Below are 18984 nucleotides of genomic sequence, written 5' to 3'. Positions count from 1 at the left end.
ACAAATTATTCAGGATATGTTTTTCTTCAGATTCAGAGTTTTCATTATAGAAAGCACAGGTTAAAGGCATTATCCAAACCTTTATTGCCTTTTCTGTTTGGTAACATTCAAATATTTCTCTCCTGGGTTAGCATCTTGTAAACAGAGCATAAGCCATTTATCTGACTTAGTTTTAACTATAGGATGGTATGTCAGTAGTAATGTACACAATATAGTGGTTTCAGTTTCATTTCAAATTCCATGTTTAAGGTTACTGGTCTTTAAAACATTCAAAGATGCAGTCATTTTATTTGGGCCTATTACGTATTTTTCATATGTCTGCTTGTTTAATACCTGATGCATTAAAATCAACCTATGTTTGCAAACATCACGGTGGCTTTTATTTATGAAAGACAATTGTTCCTGTATAAGGGGAGTTTCGTTGGTTTTCCTTACTTACATGAAAAACTGTAATAACTATACAATGTGTGTAAGCAGCTGTCGATGAGCTGAGGAACTGAGGGATGTATAAACTGATGGCTTTTCTGGGTAACAAAAGAAAACCACAGAGGAGGGAACTAATTTCCTGTCTCCCAGATCTCTTGCTCCTCAGTGACCTAGTGATGCTGTTTGTGTTTCCCTGGTAATGGTTTAATGTCTGACTTGTGAAGTGAAAATGAGTGTCTGCCTGCTTCTAGTGGAAGCACAGGCTGTAAGTTTGGACTGACTTCAGAGCAGTTTCACTAATGATACATTTGGAATACAGGCAGCTGTGTTATATTTCTGTGCACTGCTTTCTGCAAAAATTGCAAATTAATTGATTCTCCAAGCACATAAAGCCTATGTACAGTAACTGCAGATGCTCTCAAGACTAGTCATTGCCTGAAATTAATCTGTCTCTTCAGATAGTTTGTAGCTTGTCCATGAGGATAAAGAGGTTAAGGTATCTTGGCTTTTGTCATTCCCAACTGGAATTGCCAGAGAAGCTCACACCTGCACTTTGTGGTTACGATAGGAGGTGGTTACAATTTTGTCTAAAATAGGAGTAGCAGAAACCATAACAGCAGTTTCATTACTGAAAGCGGATATATGCAGACCATGAAGATAATTTGGACTTGATGGATATTCTAGTAGTTAAGAAGCATCTAAGTGTCTTGCAAATAGTGCACTGCCGTTAAGAGATCTGGATCTCTTTATATCTTGTCTGTTTACGTATGCTAGATTCTGATGTGTGTCCAGTCTGTTCAAAAACACAGGAGAAGACCAAGTTCACTACAAAAATGGACCCATTTGGGTCACTTTGGCTCCTGTTGAAGAGTACATTATCTGCCATTGAAATCACTGTCATTGCTTTCAAGGCAAAGTGCTATCTGAAGTGAGTGAAGGTGTTGGAATTTGACTTATATAATGAATCTTTGCCATCACCTGTTCTGTTAGTTATATCTTAATTCCATAACAAATGTAATAATTACTCTGTGGCACATCAGATTTCTAAACTGGCTGTGAATGTTAACAGGCCTTTCAGTCTGTTCTTGGTTTTGCAGGATGTTTAGGGCTGAGGAAAGAATTAGAATTCTTCTATTTTGAGGATTAGACTTTAATAAGATAACAATTTATAACAAGTGTATAATGCCAAAAATGAACTGGAACTCTGAGCTATTTTCTATAAGTGGGTAATAGTTTGTTAGCACTGCAGGTCGATAAAGTTCTCTGCCAAAAATGCCCTTCATTATAAAGAAATTTATAAATACTTTATTAAAACCTCCTCTGTGGTAGTAGGGAAGACAACTAAACAAAAACCTGGTTTGAGCTTCTTTGTAGTCATGTGTGAAGAGCTCTATTGGACCTGGAAAGCAGGTGGTGGGATAAAGATACTTCTCTGGAAAGAGCTGTGCTGAACGTGCTCACTCCCAAAATTACTGTGGTCTGATTGAAGGGCTCAGTGTGGCAGATTTCTGGCTTGTGGAACATTTGTCCCCAGTAGATAGTACATGCAGTAGGATATATGCCTTTCTGCAGATCTTGCTGCTCCTTGCATCCTTCTTGTATGCTGGCACTTTTCTGCTGAGTGTCTGCCTGGCTGACTCTACTCTTGGTGAGCTGTCAGCCTCTTCAATCATGCGTGCCTTCAACTGCTGGAATGCAGCTCATTCTTTTGTGTCATTGGTGGTCTCACCTCAGGCCCTTCTGTAGTCCAGTCGTGATGCTTGTTCTTGTCTTCCAGTTGCACTCTCCAGTCAGGTCCCAGACTCCTTGTATGCCTTGCTCTTGGTGTCCTGCTCTGCCCCTTCTTCTCTGTCCTGGTTTGCCTCTGTCGCTAATATATGGCCCTTGGAAGTGGAAGGTTTTCTCCACATCTGCTGTAATAAACAGCTGTTTACTCTTCACTTATTTTTGCAGCACCCCTATAAAAGGCCACCAGTCATACTGATGCCCATCTTGAAAATGTTTATTTGCAATGTTAATAAGAGCTGTTTAAAAAGGTCTCTGAATGTCACACAAGACTGCAGCTTTTCAGAGAGGGGAGGCATCCTCAGACTCAGCTATGCACACAAAACTATAAGGTTTGAAATGCTGACATCATATGAGCAGCTGAGAACTTTTGTTGAGATATTTAAATTACAAATAAGAATGGCGTTTATGAAATGACTTCAGGTCCCACTGATTTCCATGGTGTGTCTGGATCACTTAAGCCCTTTTTTAAAATACACTATCAAATCTTGCTATGCAGGTTCTTAAATTACACATTTTTTGCTGGGTGCTATTTCACTCTGTTTCTACTGGTGCAGTTGAAATGAAAGGAAAAAAATGAAAGAAAAAATAATTAAAATAATTTACCTATGGTAAAGAGGTAACTGTTCTAGAAAGCTAGGAAGAGGACTTAAAAAATTAATTAAATCTGATTCTTACAGAACATGTGTCTTTTCAACTTTCAGTACACACTATTACTTGGAGGTAAAAGTTACTAACTGGACCAAAGTCTGACAGAAATGAAGTTGTGTTTCTCCTTTGTTGTAAAGAAATTAAAATGCTTGGAGGGGTAGGGATAAATGCAGCACAGTGTGTATTATGAAGAAAGCTTTTTTAAGTTCAGTAAGGAAGAAAAAGAAAACAACCTATTCTGCATTGATTTGGCTTGCTTTAACATGGACCAGGATGTAAAATCGGTAATGGAAAACCTTGGAACAAGGGGAAGGTGGCCGGGGAATCCTGTCACCACTTGAGTTTGCTGGCATTGATATTTCATTTCACAATGTTTGTACAGTTTTGGCTGCTGGAGCAGTTGGAGACTTTTTGTTATTACTTAGGTCTGAAGCTACAGCTTTAGTTTTCACATCTTTGTGCAGCTTCTATATTGAAATAACTGCTTGGTACCATTTTGTCATGGAGTTGTCAAGATGCTTACTTAGTATTCATAAAACACTTGGAAAATGCTGTAGAAATTAAGGTGGTGTTTTTTGTTTGGGGTGGTTTTTTTTTTTTGGTTTTTTTTTGTTCATATGCAAATTTAAAAGTTGGTTATAATACATTATTCCAAGAGTCTACATCAGCTACATGTTCCTGGCTGACTGCATAAATTTTAGTATTCCTAAGAGCTTTTACTTGGCATTGGCAGTACGCTAAACGTGACTCAAGTCCCTTCTATTGTGAAATACTATTAAAGTGATGGGATGTGCTGCAATATTTCTGCATCCTGTGGACTGAAAGGGGATTTTCATATGCTTGCTTTAAATCCTAACCTGCATTCTTTTTACACTGGGGATTTGCACCTTTTTGTGTAACAGTGTATCAAGTCGTTTGGACTTTTGCATGAAAGAGCTGAAAGGGAGATTAGATGGTTTAAAACAAAGCAGTGAGCTGAAAGAGCTGGAGTCTGCTTTAGCTCCATTCCTGACCTCACTGTGTGACCTTGGACAAAAAGTTCAATATCTTTCTGCCTCAGTTAATCACATCAGTTAAATAAGGATAGCTATGAGCCAAAGAGCACTGTTGCTGTAAGATTTTTGTTTTTATAGACCTCCTGTGAATCTCTAGCAGTGAAAAATAGATATATGTGAGGCCTAAAATGTTCATGTTCATTCCTAGAGCTACATTATCAGCACAGCATTTTCATACTGCATCATATAAGGAATAGTTCAGTGGAAGATGTAAAGGAATATAAAGGCTGTTTTTGAGCTTCCAAGTACTCATTTTCTGGTTATACCTCTATAGCTATTTCAGTGTGGATTCTCCCTATAGCCTAGTGAGCCCTGATGAGAGTATTGACAATGAAGTACATAATGTCTTTCAAGAGAAATAAGATTATTTTAATCTAACTCTTTAATGAAGAAGATTTTAATATAATTGATTATCTGCTCAGATAGTGTGAGTCATGTAATAAAAATAAAAACTTTCATTCAGAGGCAGACTGTTAGCAGCTAGAGTAGCAAATGGACCAATCAATACCAGTTACAATATCCTGCTGTTTAAGCCAGCAATGGGAAAACATGATTGAATTGCTTAGATGTTATTTAGGGTCAATCATTTGACTCTGTCCTTTCAGTTTTTAATTTCTACATTAGCTTCTGCAGGTCTAATGAAAAAGTGTTCTAGACAGAGCTAAGGCTCTTAGTTAGGAGACAGGGTAGAGGGTAGTTTTTGTCTGCGGAAATGCATTCTTCCTTCTAGTGCAGCCCCATTTTCTGAGCTGGCACTGCTGGTTCCTAAAGCCCAAGGTATCTGCAGGTTCAGAACTTCTCCTGCCTTTTTCCATGTCACCTGTTTGTGCACAGGCAAGGGATCTAGAAGAAAGGAAGTGCTGAGGTAGCTGTGCTCTAATGACCCATAGCTGCAATGTGACTGCAAACTAGGAGTTGTCACCACTGTTATAGACTGTTGGTATGTTGGTGTATGATTTGAAATTTACCTCCAACAGTATTACAGTTTCTTGCCAGAGACAAGCCTGTGTCTGTGGATGCCAAACACCACACCTGTGGCAGTAAGTTGCTTTCCCTGGTTTAAAATGCATGGAGTCTGCACTAACTGCACCAGGAACAAAACTGGTAATTATTTGTTCTTCCTCTCAAAGCTCTGTGTAGCCCTGGGAGCCGCTGAGAGTCAAGAATCCAAGAAGTAATTTTTACAGGCATGAATTCAGTGCTCATAGTAACTTCTCCTGATGCCTTTTTTGCTTCTGAATATGTACTGCAGAGGTCTGATAGGTCTTGACACCCACCCTACCCCTGCTGCCCTATTTGCTTTGATCGCATGTGTGTGTGCTTTGTAGTGGCATGGATACATGATCTGCTTACAGTTTTGAGGTGACCAGCTTAGAGCTGTGTTTCTTGCAGACTGTCTCCTCCAAGCCACTCTTTGAAGGTGATGGGCAGGCCTTTAACGGCAAGAGGGATTTCAGCCCCAGGGCAATATGTCTTTGTGCAGAGATTAGAACAAAAATCAGAGCAGTAGTAGTGGAGGAACCCTTTGCTTGCAAGTAGTTTGCTTTAGATGTGGTTTGTTGTTGCTGCAAGGTTGCTGTCGTATGATGGCTGTTCAGTGTCATGTGGAGCTGGAGCTTGTAGGCTCACTTTGATTCTTGATGGTTAGATTAAATTTGCTGTTATTAGTGGTGACTGACAGTCTCCATCAGGAGACTAAATATTGACAGAGCCCTCAAGACCTAACGCTACTTTAAATCCAGTGTGATTGAGGCATGTTGGCAAAGTTACGGCTGGAAAAAAACCACTTTTATCTGCCACTCCTTGTCTACGGCTCCAGAGCTACTGAACTTGAATGTGTTATCAGTGCAACTGTTGCTGCCTAAACACATCCTGGATGTCAGCTCACTGGATTTGAGTGCAATGGTCCCAAATTTGAGTAATTTGGTAAAATAGTTAATAAAAGATACTGCATTGTCCATTACCAGGCCCACTGCCACCACAGAGGCATGATACTGGAGAGTCTGCTGCTTTCATCCTCTGGAGAGAAGGTATTTGTGCCCTCTGGTAGAGGACTGAGAGTATAATTGCATCTCATTTCCTGTTGCTGAAATGTATTTTTTTATAATTAGTTGACTACCAAAATCTCTCCAGCCTATGTAGTAGAGGGTTTTTTTGGAATTTACTCTGCTACCTGACACTATGATATTTTAGTATCCCCTGATGACAAGACATGTTTTAAATTGATTTCTGGACATTTGCAGGAAGTTACAATATTTTGTCAAAGATTCTGTATGTCCTTCTAGAAAGTAGCATAAGCTTCAGAAGCTTCAGGATTCTCATCTGCATTTTTGTCTTTCCCTTAAGTCAATGTGTCTCTGGCTTGGAAATGTTTCTTTCAGGGTACCTCTCGCCTTGTTCCAGGCTGGAATAACTTGCCCTATTTCAGCAATAGGAGTGAAACATGATCCCAGAGACTGAAGGAAAGCAGGGCAGTGCCACAAAGCATTTACAGCACTGGTTACTGATCTTCCTTGGCTTGCTGAACTACCATGGAGAACTCCTAGTTACTCTCCAGAATGGCTAATGTGCCAGGATATCCTGGAGCTGGATGTTTGGGGCTTTCCCTGAAAAGTGTCACAGGACTAGCCGTTTTGGTAAGGGTTTAAGCTGCACCTAGAATATTTACTTTTTAAGAAAACTCAATTTTTTTTGGTCAAGACCTTGGTACTGATCAGCTCTGCAGACACACGAAGACATTTAATCTGATCTGAAATTACAAAGACTAATTGCATCTGTACGTAGGTGGGAATGAAGATTGAAAGACTGGCTTAGAAATCTTAAAGGCTCACTGTGCACTCAGACTGAGCACAAATCAAAGTGGTAGGTGTGTGTTATTAAAGAATTGGTTATTTTAAGCAACTGTGATGAACACAAAATTCTTACAAATGCTGTGAGTTACATAAATTTGTCTATTCAGCCTTGAGGGGGTGGGGTTTTTCTGACTGCGCAGAGTTTTAGTAATAACTGTCCATCTAAGGTCTTGTTCTGCAAAATGAATGCTTCTACACCCTGTTTGTATTGGATCTTCCTGGTAATGTTCTCTCCAAGCTTTGAATAAATGCCATGCTTCAGGGTGGTATTACAGATTTAGTATCTCATACTGATGGCTCATATTTTATTTTAAAAGTGACCACACAAAATTTTAGAAGTGCTTGCCTAGTTTCTTTCGGCATTTGCTTGGTTTTTGTCTAAATAATACAAAATCAGTATGTTTCAATATATCATATCTTTGTTGCATATCTACTTAGGTATCTTAGATGGATTAAAGGGAAAAGTTTTGGTTCCCACTGATGTAGAAAAAGAGATAGGCTTCTAACATAGCAGCTGATCATGTGATACCAGCCTAGTATAGACAAATATACAATGTAATTTTGCACTGCTAGGTTGATCAAAGGTAATCTGCAGGGTTCTTTCCAGGGCTTCTTTCTCATAGCTGCACTGGATTACATTGTCATTTACCTGGCCTAGGAGAGGGTTGTAATACTGTTTAAAAGCAAGAGTATAACCCTCTCATGAAAACAGTCTTTGTCAGCAATAGAAATAGCTGATCATCAGAACTTTAAGGTTGTAGTGTCCTCCTGCAGTCAGAGGATGTCTGTCTTCCTTGGTGATTCCCTTTCTTTTCATTTTTTTTTTAGTATTTTTTTCTCCCTTTTTTTTCCTTTGCACCTATTTAAGGTTCTGCTGTAGTTGCAGAGGTTCCTGAGAATAGATTAATTAATATATTCAGTCCATAAAGGCAAGGTAAGAACATTTTTGGGAATATTGTGGTTCTGGGTTAATTTCAATTTATGAGATTGTTTTCTTTGCTTCCCTTATGTTCTGCTTGTTACAGCAGACAGCAAATCACTCTTTTACCTTGGACAGCAGTGTTTTTGAATATATAAAATACCAGAAAATAAATATTCAGGAAAATAAACCAGCTTATATCTTCAGTTCTTCCTTGAAAAAAGGGAGCATTGTTTCCAAAAGATATGGCAAGTTCTGAGGTCACTCTGTCTGGGAAAGAAAATTATACTATTACTTCACTAAACAACTATTTTCTCCTTTAGTTTCTTAGCACTTTGGTCATGGTGACCTTGTGTGTTTGTAGAATATTTGATTTGAATAGATTAAGAGTGTTTGCTTACATGCATGCCTCAGGTTTTTATTGACTGTAGATAGCCTTGTCCTTCACTACAATTCGTCCCAGCCTCTGGTTGGAACATATTGGTTATGTTGTGCTGTTGCAAATACTTCATGTTATGAGGTAATATGAGTGATATTTCATTTTTTAAAATTAAGAAAATAATAAAGGTTGAATGTTTAAGAAAATCAAGGAAGAACATGGTAGAGTAGCAAGTGCTTTTTCTAGAATTCTGTAGAGGGCAGTTAGCAAGAGTCAACACAGAAAGCTGCTTGATGAAATTGTGCAATAGAGAAAGTTATAACCATGTAGAAAAAGGGCAGTGAAACAGTTAACTTTTCCACACAACTGATGCCTTAAGTTTTAGCTTTCATATTTTCCAGATTCTGTACTGCATTGGTATATAATTCTGAACTTCATATAAAGTGTTAGCAAGTTCTCCTCAGAGTTTAGTTAGACAAAACAATCCTTTTCCAGCCCGAGAACCAAGGACACTGTTACAGCTTCAGGCCCAAAAGGTGTAAACAGCAGTGAATTGAGGAGAGCAAACTGGTAGGACAGGACTTCATAATCTGAAGCTGGAATTCAACAATTCACCCCAATATGTAAATGGGGCAAAACTTAGAAAAGTGTGAAAATGCATGACCTGTCATCCCTCTTGGATGTAGCCTCAGCCAAGGTCTCGTACTGCCCAAGGTGTATACTTTGAAGGCCTTTTTAATAAATACCAACTCTCTTCCTTTAGCACTGTCTAGCCTCTGTTCTAGGTAGCCTCTCAAGGCATCACAGCCATGATGATCTTGTCATTGTGAGTATCCTGAAGTTGGCTGTAACTGTTCCAGAAAGTTTCATGTTTTTCAGTCAGCAGATTATGAATGGTCAATTCCTAGAAGTGCATGACTTAATTCTCTCTTTTCCTTATTCCAGAGGATTTCTTATTCAGGCTCTGCTCGGTCAATACATTGGTAGTAGAGCTAGTAACAGTCAAAGAAAGGATCTGCAGATCACAGTGTATCTTAGGTACTCTTAATGATGAATATGAGAGAAGTTGGAGTTATGGAGAAGATTATTCTGTGAGGTATTGAAAAACACCTGAAAGACAATGCAATCATTGGTCACAGCCAGCATGACTTTGTGTGTGCAATGAAAGTCCTGCTTATCAAACCTGATTTTCTTTTATGACAAGGTGATCCACCTTGTTGATCAAGGGAAGCCAGTTGGTGTAATCTTTTTGGATTTTGGTGAAGTTTTCGGCACTGTCTCTCACAGGATCCTTCTGCACAAGGTGTACCGTATACAGCTGGATAAATATGTCATGGGATGGGTGAGCAGGTGGCTCACATGTCGGGCACAAAGCGTTACAGTGAATGACATCAGACTGGTGACCTGTCACTTGTGGCTTTCTGCAGGGCTTCATCTTTGGCCCTCTGCTCTTCAACATCTTCATAAATGACTTGAATACAGGGCTGGAAGGGATACTGAGTAAGTCTGCAGATAATATTGAACTGGGAGGAGCTGTTGACTCCCTCAAAGGCAGAGAACCCACAAAGAGACCTTGGTAAATGAGAAGGCTGGGCAGTCACCAACCATGTGAAGTTCAGCAAGGGAAAGTGCTGGATTCTGCCCCTGGAATGGGGCAACCCAGAATGTACAGAAAGACTGGGGAATGAGACATTGGAAAGCAGCACCATGGAAAGGGACCTGGGGGTCTTGGTCGATGGAGAGTTGAATTTGAGGCAGGAGGGCCAACCCTGTCCTGGTGGCATCAGGCCCAGCATCACAGCCGGGCAGGGGAGGGGATTGTCCTGCTCTGCTCTGAGCTGGGGCGGCCTCACCTGGAACATTGTGTATGGTTCTGGTCATAGCATAAGAAGGGTAATAACGCTGTTAGAGAGTGTCCAAAGTAGGATAATGAGGATGGAGAAGGGCCTTGAGGGGAGGCCATATGAGGAGTGGCTGGGGTCACTTGGGCTGTTCAGCCTGGAGAAGAGGAGACTGAGGACAGACCTCATTGCAGTTACAGCTTCCTTGTGAGGGGGAGAGGAGGGGCAGGCACTGATCTCTTCTCTCTGCTGACCAGTGACAGGACTTGAGGGAATGGCCTGAAATTTTGTCAGTGGAAGTTTAAGTTGGATATTAGGAAAAAGGCTTTTCACCCTGAAGGTGGTTGGATACTGGAACAGGCTCCTTAGGGAAGTGGTCACAGCACCAAGCCTGACAGAGCTCAAGAAGCATTTGGGCAATGGTCTTGGAGACCTGGTGTGACTCTTGGAGTGTCCTGTGCTGGGTCAGGAGTTGGATTGACAATCCTTGTGGTTCCCTTCCAAGGCAGTTTATTCTGTGATTCTGTATCTGCAGTTATTTTCTACTTGAACTACATTAATGAATGCTTCAAAGTGGATGAAGACAAATACTGTGGCCTAAGCCTTCCCTTCTGTACAAAAAGTAGTCTGATTTCACATTTGTAATGATGATGGGTATTGTTGTTGTTATTATTGTTATTATTCTTCCTCCTCTCATCAACTGCTGACAGCCAACACTGTTGTGAGAAAAACTGCAGCAGTAGTTTTCAGTATGTATCACTGGTCTCATTGCCTGAGGATACTGTTAACTAAACAAAAGCATTTTAGAAGCTGGATACAAAATGCTTAATTCAGTTTCTGAGAACTTGCTGAATAATTTGGGGTACTGCTTGATGGTCTCTTTGATTCAGGCTGACATTCTCTGTTCTGCTGCAGGGCCACCTGAGCTGAATTTTTATCAGCTGCTTTCACTTACAATATGATAGACTGCATCTGATGTGTACATGGGACTTCCCTTCAATACTCCTAATAAGAAGTTTTTCCTTTTTCTGCTTCCATTGACTTCCCACCTCAAGGGACTAGAACATGGTCAGAGTGGAAGATAGGTGAACAGCAGTTCTTCATATTCCCATGGCAGCTCTCAAGTTCCCATAGGTGACCTGGTATGGTCTGAGTTCTGCAGGTGGTAGCTTCTTGTCAGAGTGCTACCCAGGAATTACAAAGCATTACATCAAGGAGAGAGAATAGTTGAGGATCTAATCTGAGATTTTAAAGATCTGAGCTGAAAGTTAAGACATTGAACTTGTGATTCTTGTGAATTACACATTTCTTTTGTGCCCCTAGAAAATTACTGTCTCACTCTCTTGGTTTCCCACTCCAGAAAATGGGGTCTGTTCTGCTATTTTCTGTTCCTTGTGTCTCTTCCTATAAGTTTTCCTATAAGTTTTCCAGGCCAAGAACCATTTGTTAGTATGTATAGGCACATTGCCTAATACAGATAGTCCTGAACAGAGCAGGGGCTTTAAAAAAGCAGTTGTAACACAAATAATGAGTGATTCCTTCCATCAGAACAGGGCTGCTCACAACTGTGTAGGAAGATGGCAGTACTGCTACCTCCAAGGTTGCACTAAAGAGGCTTTAGGGCACAGAAAGGAAGGGGAAGGTCTCTCTCATTTGATGCTAAGAATCAAATGAGAATGATCTCTGGGATTTGCAGCAGGAATGTGAATTTTATCTTTCAATCAATCTCCATCTTCTGTTGAAGTGAATGGTCCGAAATTGGTTCAGCTTGGGAAGTCTCAGTAGAATTTCAAAGCATTTTTTTCTGCTTTGGAAAGTGTAAAGCTCCAATACCTGGACTGCTTCACAAATGTAGAATTTAATCTCAAAAAAATCAGAGGAAAAGATGATTTGTAATTGTTCTTGTTCTTTCAGGGGAAAAATCAGCCAAAATATCTGCAGATGAAAAATAATGTCTTGCAATCTTCTAGTGGGTTTTACTAGAGGCTCTTCACATATTTTGCTAATCTGAGTTAATAAAATCCCAAAATATGTTTTGCAACCTAGTGTGTTTTTGTACTTGTTTTACAGGTGAATTAATAAATGGATGATATACTGGGTGGCTTGGAAAGCACAGGAAAAGCATCAGTAGGACCATCTCACCTTTAAAACTTAAAGTATCTAATAATGAAATTTACTTATACTGCACGTTCTGATGTCTTGTGGGGTTAGATGCTTTTCAGTTGTTAAATGCTTTCTTTTTCCAGCTTGTCAAGTGACATAAATATCCTTTATGGCACCCAGATAATGGGATAAGCTGGATATTTTATCTTTATTCCTATTTTGTGACCAGCTTGTATTTGGTAGCTCAATTATCTTCAAGGCTTCACCATCCATTTACGCTTAACTCAGGCATATGGCTGCCCGAGTTCAGCACATTGTCTATGGCAGACAGCCACACAAACTTTCTGAGTAGGGCACTTATCATTAGAATCACTTGCACATCAACCAGAAGCACCAAGACCAGTGAAAATACTGTCTCAGGCTGGCAAAATACGCCACGTATGCTGCCCACAGCAGAGAACTCGCAGAGAGCTGGTGCAGAATCTTTGGGCTGCCAGGGAGGAGGAGTGGTAAGGAAGGTGTGGGAGTGAAACAGAGAGAATCAAAGTGCCTGAGGGGGATGGAGGGTGAGGAGGAGACAGTGTAACAACTTGTACAGACTTGTGAGCTTCCGGAAAACTGCCAACACTGGAGTGTGGATTATAATTTTAGGTCCATTAACAAAACTTTGAAAGACACAGGGCTTCAGACCGGTAGTTCGGAGGTTGGCTGGCTTTAAAATCAACACAAAAGTAGACGGATATTTATTTTTTTTTTAACAGACAAGAGTAAGCTTATGTAATAAAATAAACTATGGTTTGAGACGTTGCTGCTACTGTTGCAAAACTGTTTGATTTTGGAAGGAGTTTCGCCTTGCATGCACTTTTTATAGGCCTTGCAATTGAAAATTTTACTGCTGTTGCCTGGATCAGATCAATTAATTTGCTGAACAAACCTTTACAGCCACCCTCTTTCACGTACAGAACTAGGTGCACACGGACTTGGCTTAGTTAAAAGTCAGAATAGACAATAAGTGATGTATTCTGCCATCAACCAGGAGAAGACATCCTGGAAGTCTAGCTGAAGTTTACAGCGCTAAGGGGAGAGACGGTTAGGCTACGTATTGTAAAGACTTTGAATGTTTGAATGCAGCTTTTCCAGGTTCTTGAGGTTGGCTTGTGATAAAAATTAAAAGGCAAGGGGAGTTTAATGTGTGTGTTTAAAGGAGGTTACTTTGACTTGATTTTTTTTTTTTGTGATACATGGAAAGTACAAAAGCACTTTGAGGTTACAGTGACTCCCTTGAAGTCTTTTTAAGGCCTTTGATACTGACTCTCTATTTGTACATGACATTGCTGCAGCTCATGTGGAACACAAAGAGAAAACGTCACTCAACAAGTGACTTCTGTTCTGGATTGGTTTGTGAAATGTAAGCTGAAGAAAGCCTCTTACGTACTCTTTAACACTGACCTGGTTTTGTATTTAGAAGGTTTATGAAGCACCTTTCTACAGGCAGACCCCAGGTTTCAAGGCAAACTTCTTCCCCAGTTAAAGTTTTTACAGCTGCCTAGTATCTCTGTAAGAGAGACAGAAGAATTAGTTTAGGGGTGATGAACTGGACCTTGAATTGCTGCAGGAATAGAAAATTGTGTTCTGTAGCAGCTGATGTTGATTTCTGTTATAGATGAAAAAAGAAAAATAGCAATTTTAATAAAAATATAAAAAATAAAATTTATTTCGTGACCGTAATACAGTCTCGACAGCCACCAACCAATCAGACAGCGTATCACCCCCGGGAGGTGATCCGGGTGAACATGAGATTGGCCTCGCTAGCACCAATTCTTCCTGTCCACACTGGCTGCTCCGAGGCAGCGGTTCTTATACAGTTTGTTTCGCCCGCGGCAGGATGTCTTTGTTTCTTTCTGAGTTCTTCATATTCAAGTTGGTTTCTTCCTTTGGCTCGGGCTGCACAAAGCCTCCGTCCAGGAATAGAATAATACTCTTCCCTGATTCCCGGAATCTGGGATTCAGATGGAAGGTGTTGATGGCTCTGGTCTTCTCAGACAGGTATCTTGTCTGGGCCATCATCTCTTGGGTGTCACTGGGTGTAGGGTCCTGTGAGTGCCCATCTCCTGTGCAGCCAAAGTTTCCTTCGAATGCAAATGTTGTGGTGCCTCTCTGTCCATCTGCCACGGTTTCGCCATCCTGGGGAAGAATCTCTTCCCCCCACCCTGTACACCAGTAGTTCATTTTATACATATATATTTTGATATATCTTTTATTCCCACAAATTACTAACCATATTTATAACAATTTCCAAGTGGTCTGTTGCGTGAAACTGAGCAACATAAGCGAGGGCAGAGCTGAGATAACAAATCAGGAAGCACATACATCACAAGTCGTTGGCTAGAGTTTGGAGGGAGTATGACCTGCAAAGAAAAGGTGAAGCAAGCCAAGGCAAGCTAGCCCTTTCGGTGTCATGCGCAAGGTCACCTGTGACCACAGATTTCACTTTGGCACTTAAGTATTTGTCTTTGGATGAGAACTTTTGTGAAGACTCTCTTGGACTGATCTGAGGCTGTTCTCACAGTAACAGTAGTGTAAAAGTGTTTATAGCTTCCATCAGCATTGCAGGAGGTGCTGTCTAGTATCCTGTTTTGTATGACAAAGACTGTACTGCTTTTGTCGTGTTACTTCTTGCTGATGGCTTGTACGAATGAGTATTTTGTCCAGCTACCTAATGCAACCATCAGTGTTTGATATGACTGGTGCTAAAATGCCCTGAAAATAAAAATCACCTTAAGAGCTATGATAGTGTGAAGAGAGAGAGGCACTTACCCATTAGCTTCCATAATTGCTGTGCTGCAAATGTTGTTTTAGATAATTTTTATGCACTAGAGAGGAAGCTCAGGTGCCTTGCTTGGACGAGGCAGTAGGCTTTCCAATGCCTAAAGGTCAGCCAGACAAATTCCAAGGTGAGTGGTGGAATTTACATTATTTTATTTGTTCACAGTTAATGTGTTTTCTGTTCTCTTGACAAAAGCATTACTGGTCCTTATGAGGAGAAAGGCATTTGCTTGTTTGTCTGAGGCTGGCTCTGCCTTCTGGATTTGGTGGCACCCTCAAGGGGAGAGAGGGACCATCTCATTGCTGACAGCAGCAGAGCATGGAGAGCTGCAGAAGGAAGAAGCTTCGTGAGTGTAGGGTGGGGAAGACAGAGGTGGTGAAACCAAGTCAACACAAAGCCTTCAGAAAGGGATGAATGAGGAATGCCAAGAAGAGCAAGGAGCAGGGGCACAGTCAGGGCTCGGCTGGAATAGGAAAACTGTTTTACTGAGAGTGTAGAGGTATCTGTGCAGTCTGTTGCAGCCCAAGAGATCCTCTGAATGCTGCTGATCTGCAAGCAAAACTAAAAGAAGCAACCTGCCTAAAAGAAGGAACCTGCCACTAAAGCAGGTTCCTTTAAAAGAAGCAACCTGCCTAAAAGAAGCAACCTGCCTAAAAGAAGGAACCTGGCTAGAGAGGGTTTCAAACTCTTGTTTTTATTCTGCTTCATTCAAGAGGGCTGGTAAATTTTCAAGGTTCCTTCACTCTAGTTCATGTTTAAGAAAAACAAAATCTTAGGCTGTAAAAGTTCCTTTGTGTAGTTTTGCTCCATTCAGTGATGGATGTAGATAACCAATTAAATATTCAGGACAGTGCTTTAAAAAAGCTGGCCAAATTTTCTTGAAATTTTCAGATTTTGCTAAATTTTCTTGAAATCTGCAGTTTTGGCTGGAATACATGTTAGTATTCTACATAACTTCCATCCAGGCCATGTAAAAAACAGCCTTTTGGAGGAAAAGCAGGTAATGAGCTTGGCTTATGAATGTGTTTATGAATTTTTCAGTTTGATTTTGACATATTACTGGCATTGGTGACATTTTTGTTTCTTTTCACTTGTGTAGAAATAGAAAAATCTTAGAAATGTGCTAAGTACTTCATGCAGGCAGTGTTGCATTGGACACAGTTACATGATAAAGAGAAACACAAAATACATGCATCTGTATCTCACATGGGATAAGGATCTTCAAAGGGCTATCGTAGATCAAAGCCCAGCTGTAAGGGGTGATCAAATAACCTGCTGAATAAGACCAGAGGCTGAAGCCTTTTGGTACAGCAGCCCTGGTTTGGTTTGCCATAGACAGTGTCTTCTTGTGGGAGGTGCCAGTTTTGTGTCATCCCTATTTGCACATGCACATGAAACTCCAGCACACACACATCAGTCTCCTCTCATGCATATGGTAGAGCTGTAGCTGCCCTTAACTCCTCCATCATCCCACTCTCAATTCCTTTCAAAAAAATTCTGAAAACCATTGCACAAAATACATACTCCAGAAACTAGACTCAGCCAAAATCTTAGGAAAAAGATTTAAAAGGGGCTGCTGGGGCATGGGGAAACTGACCCAAAGCCCACTGTTTGTATCTCCCTGTTGTGACAGATGAGGATCTATAAATAAAATGATAGATAAGCTTCCTGTCATGGACCAGAAGTATTAATAATTGCTATGAGCAATAAATTCCATAATGAGCTCTCTTCTTCCCTGAAACATTCCCAAGATTTTCAACCACACATACACAAGGACACAATATATGAGCTGTACAGCTCTTTCTCCATCATTTACAGAGGCCTTGTTTCTTCATGATTCCTCAGTGGTGTAATAAGAAAGCAGTGGAATAGTAAAACTTTGGAGTTGACAATTACTGTACTTTTTTTGGCTGTTTAAATGTAAGTAGAGACAGTTTCATCCTGTTTGTTAGCTAATGGCAAGAAAGGCTTATTTAGATTCTTATTAATCAGGTGCTAATAGTGTAAAGTGCTGAAGCAGTTGCTACCTTTGAGCAGGTCTGACCCAGTGCAATCCCAGGCAGAACAAAATTCATCCCTCTTTGTGCAAGAGTTTCAGGAGGGCGCTAGAATGTGTAGCAGCCTGCATTGAAAAATGGAAGGAAGGACAGGAAATTGCACAGTGCAACAGCAGGAGCTTTTCCTCACATAAATAAGAAAGAGTGAGTCCACAGGAAGAAACACGATGTCTTTTGTCATGAAGTTGTGAAGTAGAAATGACAGCTTAGGACAAATGGTAAGTTAATAGACCATAGCTGCTCTTAAAAAACAGAGAGAAGAGAAGAAAAAAAAAGAAAAGTGTATTTGATAAGGAAGATGAGTCAAGGAAAATCTTGTGGAATTCTCATAAGAAGCAGCCTTTCTGGACCTGTTGGAGGAAAGAACAGTTTGAGCAAGAGAGTTTTTGTTGGATAGGAAGTAAACCGAATATAAAGTACTGTGAAAAATGCCAATCACTTGTTTTTGAAATGTTAAAAGTTTAATAGTAATCCACGTACAATATTCATTTTAATACTTGTGAAAAGCCAATCATAAAATACACATTTTTCACAGTACCAAGCTTTAGCTTTTTGGATTTGAGCTGTTCCTAAATTGTTTCCAAAGGTTTCATAGCCATGATCATTTTTTCTAGTATTCCCAAACTTTCATTAAAATGATTGAAAGCTTCAGTGCTATTGCTGGCTTCCTGACAACTAGTTGTTACTGCAATCACCAGGTGCTTGAAGGAAGGCTTGATTAAAGTATCACGTAGTTAACTGGCATGTGACTTTTGTTTCTCCAGCAGACTTCCTTATCTCAAGCCTTTAATGAGGACCATGTAGAGGAGGGTTTTTTTCTCCTCGGGGCTTTTTTTTTTAGGTGAAACTCTTGAACTTTCCTCTTCAGCAAAATTCATTTGATGTTGAGTGTGTCTTATTCAAATGTCCTTGACATTCATATCAAAAGATCTTGTATAACCTGTCATGTGCACACAATAACAATGAGGAACTGAAACTTCTCCTCATATCATATTTTGGGTTATACCCACTCCAAACATTAAAGCAGTTTAATTGTCTTCCGGGTAGGTAACAGACCATAATAATCGTTAATTGTTATGACAGGAAAATATCTAGGACTTGCTGAGCTAAAGTCCAATTGTCTTAGTAATGAGACATAAACAATGGGTGAAGCTGGAAAGTGGACAAAGGGTGTTGTTTGTCAGATATTGCTCTTGTGAGGTCTTTTGGAACTGGCTTAAAACATTTACTGCCATCCCAGAGGAGACTGTGCATCATGGACTGGTTTTCATTTGTACCTGTGCAAGGTTTTTCAGGTCAGCTAAGAGCTACTGATTAAGTCAGTCTGAACCCATTTGACACTGAAACTTAAGAAATGCTTGGACAATCCAAGTTTGATTACTCATTTGTGGGAACAGTAACCTCCAGCTGTGACACTGAAACAAACACCCGGGAGTGGTGCAGTGAAATTGCACTGGCCACTTCCAAAGTGATTACACGCTAATGTACCTAGTTTGTCTTCAGAAAGGGACCGATGAACGCTTTGTTGGCAAGGAAAGAGTTCTTTTCTTTGCTCAGTAGCTGTAGTGTAAGCTAGTCGTCCACCTGTCCCCTCACAGGCACTTGTGAGAGAACATCCAAAGGGTTTTAAGAAGGGAAAACTGGGTTAATTTCACTGTGCATGAGATAGATCTTGGAGAAGTACCTCCAGGGTGTTGGGAAGAGAGGCCACATACGTGGGTGGCATAGGAAATGGGTGGCATAGGAAATGGGTAAAACACAACAGTGCAAGGTGATAGTGCAGAGAAGTACAGCAGGGCTTCATTGTGGCTTGAAAGAAAGAGTATGGTGGAGGGGAGAGCCAGTGAAGGCAGTCCTCTGGGGTATGAGGGAAATACCAGAGTAAAGATGTAGGGGAGGAATGTTATCTCAGGACCTGAGTATCTGCTCTAGTAAAAAGACCTCTGAGAGTCCTAAGAGATATTTGGCATTGTAGATGAGGAAGAGTATTGAAATGCTAATTTCAAAGAACAAAGAAAGATGTAGGGTCTGGACTGTTCCTTAGAGGGGATCAGATGTTGGCACTAGTCACAGTGTCAGAGGAGAAGAC

General features: G+C 40.4%; 1 protein-coding gene across 4 annotated transcripts in view; it reads left to right on the top strand.

The window, feature by feature from the left end:
* NME7 (NME/NM23 family member 7) overlaps nucleotides 1–18984 on the top strand; it is a 91430-nt gene that overhangs the window by 55672 nt on the left and 16774 nt on the right. The gene's annotated exons all lie outside the window — the stretch shown is intronic.

The sequence above is a fragment of the Passer montanus genome, unplaced genomic scaffold (genome assembly GCF_014805655.1).
Source record: "Passer montanus isolate IOZ18808 unplaced genomic scaffold, ASM1480565v1 scaffold39, whole genome shotgun sequence".
Lineage (NCBI taxonomy): Eukaryota > Metazoa > Chordata > Aves > Passeriformes > Passeridae > Passer > Passer montanus.
The sequence above is the reverse complement of the archived record's forward strand: the minus strand, read 5'-3'. Positions and strand labels throughout refer to the sequence as shown.